The sequence below is a fragment of the Cynara cardunculus genome (assembly GCF_001531365.2).
Source record: "Cynara cardunculus var. scolymus isolate 2C chromosome LG 15, CcrdV1, whole genome shotgun sequence".
Taxonomy (NCBI): Eukaryota; Viridiplantae; Streptophyta; class Magnoliopsida; order Asterales; family Asteraceae; genus Cynara; species Cynara cardunculus.
Genome location: NC_037542.1, coordinates 2,006,904 through 2,017,287, shown reverse-complemented (window position 1 = coordinate 2,017,287; position 10,384 = coordinate 2,006,904). Strand labels below are relative to the sequence as shown.

The following is a 10,384-nucleotide window of genomic DNA, read 5'->3' as shown; positions in this document are numbered from 1 at the left end:
AGAAGGAGAAGGAGAAGGAGAAGAAGAAGAAGAAGAAGAAGAAGAAGAAGAAGAAGAAGAAGAAGAAGAACCTCGCCAGGAAGAGCCATGGTTATTATAGATCTCGCATGGGTATCTAAAGTCATTTTTTTCTTGTCTTTGTCACCCCACTGATGAAAAAGCTTCGGAATCTATCGTTCAGGAATTGCAACAGTTGTAGCAGTAGCAGGAACTGGTAGAGAAACTTCAAATGGAACATAAGGTCCATTTTCAATGTAGTGTGGAATCTCGGGATCCACATATTCCAAGAAGAGAGACATTCGCTTCTTCCAGAGATTGAAGTTGTCTCTGATGAACCGGGAAGGTTTGGCAAGAGAGCCATTATCGTGAAAGTTTGTGCTTATGTTTTGCAAAGCCATTTGAGAGGTAAATAAATTATCTAGAAAGAAGAGATAATAAAACGCCAATAAAACAACAAGACAGCACTAAAACAAACATTGCTCTGATACCACTTGTTGGTCCCAGCCGGATCTACAAGAGTTTATATGTAACCGTTTGTAGAAGGGGAGGGATGAATACAAACACAACAGCTTTCACTTTTAAAAAAAACATATATTGATAAAAGAGATCAATACATATTTTTATAAATTATTTGCGAAAAAGATAAGATACATAACTTATCTAAACAATCAAAGAAACACACAAGTTACAGATAGCAATAAAGAAAAGACTTGCTATAATAAATAGGTTAAGAAGTATTGTGCTCTTTACTTGTTAGAGTGGATATCTTTCTCTTAGATAAAGAGTTAAAGGGAGGAGTATCTTCTTGGGTAAGATCTTCAAGGCAAGGAAGCTTGGATTGAGGTTAGAGAATATTGCTGAGAAGAAAGAACTACTTAGCTATTTATACACATTGCATTAAATACAATTCAAAAGGTATAAAGCACGTGGCAATATTTAAGAGATGAGGTTGTTCTTTGTTGCAGATATACAATCTTTGGCCATATATAAACAGTAGTCTTTCACAAAGTAGATAAGCACGCTTGGAGATAGCAGAGTGACTCCGTATAGTACTTTACTTTGAGAGGTATGGATTCGGCTTTTGTGTGTAGAAGGACAAGACAAAAACTAATCTTGTTCAAAAATATTCATTTGATCGCTGACACTGGAATAAGGATGAAGGTTCTATTTTCGATATCGCTGAAGGTTCTGTGGTGTGACTACTTATGTCGCCAGTTAAGGGGGGTTGATTTGTTAATATGCATAAATAATTTAAAACCTCCACCGTCTCTTATTAGATTATGTTTGTTATTATGAGATAAGTTATTTTATCTCATTGGGATAGTTAGTGGGTAAAAAGAGAGGAGAAAACTTCATGTGTATTCATTAAGTTTAAAAAAACTGAAGCAGTCGAAGAAGGAAAGGAAGTAGTTGATTATGTGAATTTAATCTAAATATTTGTTATTGATTTTCATCATCATATCTACATATCTCTATGCATTCAATGTGAGTTTATTTACAAACTTTCATCTTACAGTGTTGAATTGAAACTGTAGGGTTCTTTACATATGTTTAGCATAATTTGATATTTTGATATGATTATATCAAATGATTGGAATAAGAATGATATAATCCGGAGAAGTGTATTTTGAGATAAAGGTGGCATAATCCGGAGAAAGTGTATTTTGATATAAGGGTGACATAATCAGAAGAGATGTATTTTAGCATAATGGTGGCAAAACAAGAAAAGATGTATACCAGAATAAATGTGACATAATCAACAGAATGTAAAATCTGAGTTTTGATCAAGTTGATATATGTTTGTTATGATGTGATGACTTCAAAAATTAGAAACTATAGAGAGGAAAATCTCAACTTCAAAACTACAAGAACGAAAATCACAATCTTTCTTCAACCAGAAGGACGAAAATCAAAAGAAGATAATAATAATAAATAAATAAATAACACCTTGCAACTATTTTTCATTTTTAGTACTCATGAGTGGCTGCATACAAGAGTGGTTCTTAAATTTTCTAACCAAAAATTATTACCTATCTTTTAATTAAAAGATTTAATTTACTAAATATCTTAAATATGTTTTTAATAATAAAACTACAAAATAATCTAAATTAAAACTAAGTGTAAATTACGTTTTCAATTTCATATTTCTAATTTTGCAATTATAATTTTCATATCTATTGTTTATAATTTATTACCATTTTCATCCTTATGATTTAAAATTTATTGTTTTTTCCGTCTCTATGATTTACAATCTATTTTTATTTTATTCTTTTATACTTAAAAGTAACGTTTTGGCCTCAAGAACGAAAATAGAAATGAATTACAAACCATATGGATGAAAACCATGATTTTGAAACCACAAAGCTGAAATCTACAATTTTTAACAAACCACGGGGACTAAAAACATAACTTACTCTAAAACCGGTGTAATCGTAAATTGGTAATTTGAATTGAGTTTAACAAAAAAAAGAACTCGGTCTACATTTGACTCTTGAAATTGCAATACGCTATTGTACCTTATATGTAGTCATTATAGCTTCAATCCAGCTTTATACACAAAAAGAAAATATATGTTTGTATTTCGTTCTTTTCTTATATTAATATCACGAAACCAACTTGAGGATAATTTTAATTTTTTGTAGCGATTCTAACAAAATAAACTTAGAAAAATCGTAACCAGTTCTATACTAAATAAAAAAATTGTTGGAATAATTAACGTGCAGCTAACTGCACAACAGTTACAAACTGCTTACACAGATGCAACTCAGAAACACCTGAGAAGTAAAAGCTTTTAGATAAAACTCAGAACAGAGTTTCACTTAGGACACTCAGTAGATCGATTTTCCCGAGCATTTCTCTATATAAAATCTTCAGAGCTTTCACGTTGCCCCTTGGAACTCGACCTCAAGGGGACGCGGCCCTCTTGACCTCTAACATATGGCGCCATCCAGTGATTTCGGATTCTAGTTAACTTATACGAGTGTGCATGTCACAGCTGCTAGCCTGTGTTATAAATTAACTAACAATTTCATATTCTCTTATAAATTCAATTACATAAAATATGATTTCATTATAATCACCACATATATCATTTAATTACACAAAATTGTCCGATATTTAGTTTATGTTAGTGATTCAGATATATAATTATTATTTTTAATAAATATTCTTATTCAAATTATATCTCAACTTTGGCTCTAAAATTCATAACGTATTAGTGGCAAAGTCATTAGGATGTGTTCTCGACTCCTTTTTTTCAAAGAGAGAAAGAAGAGTGAAGTAAGAAGAACTGGAAAAAATATCTCTTGTTCTCGAACATTTCTGGAGGGAGAAAAAGAATCCCAAAAAATTTCTTGTAAATATGAAAGGAAAGGAAAGAAAAGAAAATAAATCATAACAATTAAAAATATTTATAAGAAAACACATATACTAATTAATTATAATCTGATATAAAATAAAGGGTAAAATGCGTGAAAATAACAATCTATTTTTACAAATTTCCTTATTATAGCATTCTGTCTTTAGTTCTTTTCTTATTACAACAATGTACTTTTAAAATATTTTTTATTAGGGCATTGTACTTTCAAAAATTTACTTGTTATAGCATTGGATTACATGTTACCTTTTGAACAGATTTTTCTTTGTTGACGTATCAAACTTAAAATGACATGGAAGCCACATAGGATAACCTATTACACACGGGATAGCTTACATGTCATTTAAAAAAATTAATTTAAAAAGTCTTACTTCTTTTGATCGATTCCTAAAACCCTCCTCCTCTTTCATGGGAAGGAATTGCTAGTTATGGGTGGCGGTAGTAGTATCAACAACAGCAATGTTGGTGGTGGAGGAACTTATAATCCTCCTACACTCAAGGAATTGCAGCAACAAAATCGATGGAAGGCCAGAAGATACTTTTCAAAGAAGAAATTCAATCATGGTGGTAAATTATCCCCCTTTTGCTCCGAGGAACACCACATCGTTTCTCATTCGTGCAAAGAAAGCAGAAGCCATCACACCCTTGGTTTCTCCATGCCCCGTTACACCTGTCGTGCTTCCTACACCAAATTTTTCTCCATCGAGGGAGGTTTTAGTCGACATAGCGAAAGAAGAATGGGGTGTCGATGGGTATGGTTTTATGAAAGGCTCAATCAGGCTTAGGTTGCCTGGGAATGAAGCCGATGTAGCTGAAGATGAGGAGGATGAAGAGGGTGGGTCGAGTGAGAGCGATGTGGATAAACATCTAGAGGTAGAGAGACGAATGGATCATGACTTTAGCATATTTGAGATGATTTATCCAAATTATGGTATTACATATCATAGTAGTTATCATTTGGAGAACACGATTGATGATCAAGACACCTATATAGCTCAGTTAGAAGAAGAGAACCTGATATTGAAAGAAAGATTGTTCTTTATGGAAAGGGAATTTGATAACTTGAGGAAAAGTTTGTAGTCTTTGGAGAGGCAAAGGAGGGGAGCACAAGTCTTCATTGAAGAGGTTGTGGAGAATGATTCTGAGCATGAAAGCGAGAGTCGTGGTTATGGTAGGTCAATGAAGGAAAATATGGAAGAAAATAATGAAGGAAATCAGTATGCTGAAGCCATGAAGGATAGTAACAAAGAGGTTGAATAGAAAGAATCTAATGATACTGAAAAGGGTGCAGAGACCATGGAAGAATGTATTTATAAAGACAAGTGGTAAAAGGTGTAGCAGATGTTGATATAGAAGATGATATTCTGAGAAAGGAAGAAAACATAAATGTGGATCTTGGAGCTAAAATGGAAGATGATGATGGGACAATTGAAGTAAACCCAGATAGTAGCAAGGTAGAAGGGTTTGTTCCAGTAAAGGATGAAACAGTTGCAGGGAGGTAATGAATGAATGGTAGGAAGTGGAGGTGTGTTAATAGGAAGCTAACACAGAAGTTTGTGTGGAAATCCAAGTAGAATGGAAAACAAGTAGAGGATTGGTTATCTTTAAGTTGTGAATTTGGTGGTCTTTTTCTGTATTTAGGGACAGGGTGAGAGATGATGATGAAGTGGGGTGTATGTGCAGCAGGTACTAACATATGGTATGCTTCTAAACCTTGGGATTTTGAAATCTATGCACATGTGTAAATCTAATGCTTTTAGATAATATTTTCATTCCATGTTTTCAAATGGGGATTACTTCTTTTGAAACATTTGGGGGTGGGTTCTTCATCATTTAAATTACAAACTGAAAATTGAATGATATTATGTTTATGAACCTACCAATTAAGTGTTGTATTGGTTTTGTTGATTTTGAAATTGAATGAAAGTAAACCTGCCAAATCAACAATTCACTTCCATCAAGAAGTTTGATTGGTGTTTTTCTAACAAGTAACGGTTTGATTGTTGGATATCGAATTATAATAGTTTGAAATAAATTTAAGGGTATGGATGTGGGTTTTAATTTTGTACGTTGTTTTAATGTCATAAGTTATTTGAAATACATATGCGATATCAGTCTTTTGGCTAAAAATTCAACAAGGTAGTCAAGAGTATCCATAATCAAGTCAATTTCTTTTGGGTTCACAAAGGGGTGTTAAAAAGGTAACGTGAAATCTTGGAGTTTCATACTAATTTTTCTTTTTCATTTCATAAAAAACATAATAAGAAAATCGAGTAAGGTTCTGTTAGACCCAACATTAATTAGAAATCCAGGCACTGCCCGACATTTGACTTTTTGAATGTGTTAAAAATAGATGTTAGTATAATCTAATTAAACTAAAATTTGATGTTTTTATAAATTCAACAGTATAATATTTTAAGGGATAAAATAGACAATTATACATATTCAGAAGTTTGTCAGCTTCAAAAAAAACAAATTATTGATTCAGATTCAGACTTCAGACTTCAGACGTTTGTCAGTTTACAAAACAAACAGTTTTAATGATTCAAATTTCAGACTTCATCGTCACCTCTTATAAATCAGAAGTGAAATAAGACTTCAGGCTTCAACACCTCTTAATAAATAAACGCCGCCTTAGATTGAAAAAGTTTTTCCAATGGCCTTTTTATTTATTATTTATTGTAAATGAGTGAAGCATTACACATAGTATGTCCGTCCCCCATCAGCGTATAAGGGTTGATGTGTTATTCCTTTAACAACAAGTCTTGCGTTTAATGCATGTCACCATATTTGGACACTTGTCACCTTAGGTGAAATCTTATGTGAAATCTTCGAGTTTCATAGCGTATAGCGTATATGGTGACACTTCTCACTATATGTGAAATCTTCGAGTTTCATACTAGTTTTATATATCAGTTGTATTTACAATATTTAAATGATAAAATTATTAAAATTAAAAATACAATGTTGTAATAGAAATTGGTGATGTTATAATAAAGTAAATTTGTAAGTACAATGTTATAATAAGAAATGTCATGTCAGCACCATCGTATATGTAGACAGCCTACAGGACGATGAGGTGGCAAAAAAACCTAGTATAATATGTAAATTTAATTTAAAAGGTTACCAATGTTATAACGGTTAAATTTTTGAAAGTATAATGCTCTAATAAAAAATATTTTAAAAGTACATTGTTGTAATAAGAAAAACTGAAATTAGAATGCTATAATAAGAAAATCTGTAAAAATATGTTGCTATTTCGCACATTTTATCCTTTAAAAAAATATCTTGGATTTTCATTTTATTGTAAATCAATTAAATATATAAAAATAAAAATTAGTTAAATGATGATATTATAAACTAATTAATTATTTTGACATTTTAATTTTTATCTTTTCATCTTAAAAAAAATTCATATCTTATAAAACATCTAATATTCCTTTTAATAAACCATCAACTCCATTTGTGTTGCATGTTCGGTTTAAAGTCAACATCACAAGAAAAATGGGGGAATATCTTTAAAATATTCTATAATTTTTTTTCTTACATTAATTTCACTATTGATGACCACAAATTGTTGTTTTGATATTATTTTAATATAATAAATAATTGGGGTAAAAGTAACAGGTATTGATCAGGTTTTTCGGGCTTTGACATGGCCTTTTCAGGCTTTCATCAGACTGATTTTTGATCAACCAAAGGACAGGTTTTTGGGCTTTATTCTAGGTCTTTTTTAACCGGTCTTTTTTGTTAACGTGAAAGGATTTGAATGGTTAGTGTGGAGATAGTGGAGACGATGAACCATTATTTGCCGTAAGATTCAAAAACTTCATCAAGGTATCTGCTAAAGAAATGGTACATTTTTAATGCGAAACCATCTACTATGTTTTGGCTGATTCCTAGTTTGGGTTACAAAAATATTAGAATTTTGTTATGCATATGTTATCGTAACCCAAAACTTTAGTGAGTCGAAGAGAGCTAGGAAGAAGCCAAAGTGGGTCAACATGAAAACTATCGTATTGAATATTAGTTAGTGAAATATGTTTGTCTTATCCTGAGGTGACAAGTGTCTAAATATAGTGACATGCATTAAACACATGACTTGCTGTTAAAGGAACAACACATCAACCCTTATACGCTGATGGGGGACGGGCATACTATGTGTAATGCTTCACTCATTTACGATAAATAATAAATTAAAAGTCCATTGGAAAAACTTTTTCAATCTAAGGCTGCATTTATTTATTAAGAGGTGTTGAAGTCTGAAGTCTTATTTCACTTCTGATTTATAAGAGGTGACAGTGAAGTCTGAAATCTGAATCATTAAGACTGTTTGTTTTGTAAACTGACAAATGTCATAAATCTGAATCTGAATCACTAATTTTTTTAAGCTAATAAACGTATGAATATATATAATTGTATATTTTATCCCTCAAAATATTATATTGTTGAATTTATAAAAACATCAATTTTTATTTTAATTAGATTATATTACCATCTATTTTTAACACATTCAAAAATTCAACTGTCGAACAATGTCTGGATTTCTAATCAATTTTGGGTCTAACAGAACCTTACTTGATTCTCTTATTATGTTTCTTATGAAATGAAAAAGAAAAATTAGTATGAAACTCCAAGATTTCACGTTACCTTTTTAACACCCCTTTGTGAACCCAAAAGAAATTGACTTGATTATGGATACTCTTGACTACCTTGTTGAATTTTTAGCCAAGAGACTGATATCGCATATGTATTTCAAATAATTTATGCCATTAAAACAACGTATAAAGTTTAAACCCACATCCCTACCTTTAAATTTATTTCAAACTATTATAATTCAATACCCAGCAATCAAATTGATACTTGTTAGAAAACACCAATCAAACTTCTTGTTAAAAGTGAATTGTTGATCTGGCAGGTTTACTTTCATTCAATTTCAAAATCAACAAAAACAATACAACACTTGATTGGTAGGTTCATAAACATAATATCATTCAATTTTCAGTTTTGTAATTTGAATGATGAAGAACCCACCCCCAAATGTTTCAAAAGAAGTAATCCCCATTTGAAAACATGGAATGAAAATATCATCTAAAAGCATTAGATTTACACGTGTATAGATTTCAAAATCCCAAGGTTTAGAAGCATACCATATGTAAGTACCTGCTGCACATACACCCCACTTTATCATCATCTCTCACCCTGCCCCGAAAAAGACCACCAAATTCACAACTTAAAGACAACCAACCCTCTGCCTGTTTTCCATTCTACTTGGATTTCCACAAAAACTTCTGTGTTAGCTTCCTATTAACACACCTCCACTTCCTACCATTCATTCATTACCTCCCTGAAACTGTTTCATCCTTTACTGGAATAGATCGTTCTACCTTGCTCCTATATGGGTTTACTTCAATTGTCCTATCATCATCTTCCATTTTAGCTCCAAGATCCACATTTATGTTTTCTTCCTTTTCTCAGAATATCATCTTCTATATCAACATCTGCTACACCTTTTACCACTTTGTCTTTATAAATACGTTCTTCCATGGTCTCTGCACCCTTTTCAGTATTCATTAGATTCTTTCTGTTCAACCTCTCTGTTACTATCCTTCATGGCTTCAGCATACTCATTTCCTTCATTGTTCTCTTCCATATTTTCCTCCATTGACCTACCATAACCACGATTCTCGCTTTCATGCTCAGAATCATTCTCCACAACCTCTTCAATGAATACTTGTGTTTCTCTCCCCTGCCTTTCCAAAGACTACAACCTTGTCCTCAAGTTATCAAATTCCCTTTCCATGAAGAATAATCTTTCTTTCAATATCAGGTTCTCTTCTTCTAACTGAGCTATATAGGTGTCTTGATCATCAACCGTGTTCTCCAAATGATAACTAGTATGATATACAATACCATAATTTGGATAAATCATCTCAAATATGCTCAAGTCATGATCCATTCGTCTCTCTACCTCTTGATGTTCCTCCACATTGCTCTCACTCGACCCACCCTCTTCATCCTCCTCATCTTCAGCTACATCGGCTTCATTCCCAGGCGACCTAAGCCTAATTAAGCCTTTCATAGAACCATACCCATCGACACCCCATTCTTCTTTCGCCATGTCGACTAAAACCTCCCTCGATGGAGAAAAATTTGGTGTGGGAAGCACGACAGGTGTAACAAGGCATGGAGAAACCAAGGATGTGATGCCTCCTGCTTTCTTTGCACGAATGTGAAACGATGTGGCGTTCCTCAGAGCAAAAGAGACTAATTTACCACCATGATTGAATTTCTTCTTCGAAAAGTAACTTCTGTCCTTCAATCGATTTTGTTGCTACAATGCTTTGAGTGTAGGAGGATTATAAGTTCTCCACCACCAACATTGTTGTTGTTGATACTACTACCGTCACCCATAACTGGCAATTCCTTCCCATAGAAGAGAAGGGTTTTAGGAATCGATCAGAGAAAGACTTTTTTCCGTTTTAAATTTTATCTTTAAATTAGATTTTTTTTCTAAATGACATGTAAGTTATCCCTTGTGTAATAGGTTATTCTATGTGGCTTCCATGTCATTTTAAGTTTGACACGTCAACAAAGAAAAACATATTAAAAAAGTAACAGGTTATCCAATGCTATAACGGATAAATTTTTAAAAGTTTGATACCCTAATAGAAACTAAAAACACCAATCTTTTTAGTACCGATTAAGCCCAAACTTTATACACCTTTACTTGCACTGCTTTTTGTTATTTTCTTTCACTAATTTTTTAATTCTGAATTACCTTCCCTATTCATTTTTATACCAATTAATATTTATTTTTCAGAAATTTAATCACACTCAAATAACACTATAACAGAAATATATTTAAAAGTAAACCACCGTATTGGCTATTTTATAAGACATTTTTAGAAGTATCCTATAAACTTGTCTTTTTCTAAGACAGTTATGTTCCTATAAAATAACTAACATGACGTTTTATTTTATAAATGTTTTAAAAAACTTATTAAG

The 10,384-nt window shown here is 32.1% G+C and overlaps 2 pseudogenes; one reads left to right on the top strand and one right to left on the bottom strand.

Moving 5' to 3' along the window:
- The first annotated feature begins 3,804 nt into the window (after positions 1-3,804).
- Positions 3,805-4,878, top strand: LOC112527519 (annotated as a pseudogene).
- A 4,061-nt stretch (positions 4,879-8,939) lies between these two features.
- Positions 8,940-10,170, bottom strand: LOC112527518 (annotated as a pseudogene).
- Between the last annotated feature and the right edge of the window lie 214 nt (positions 10,171-10,384).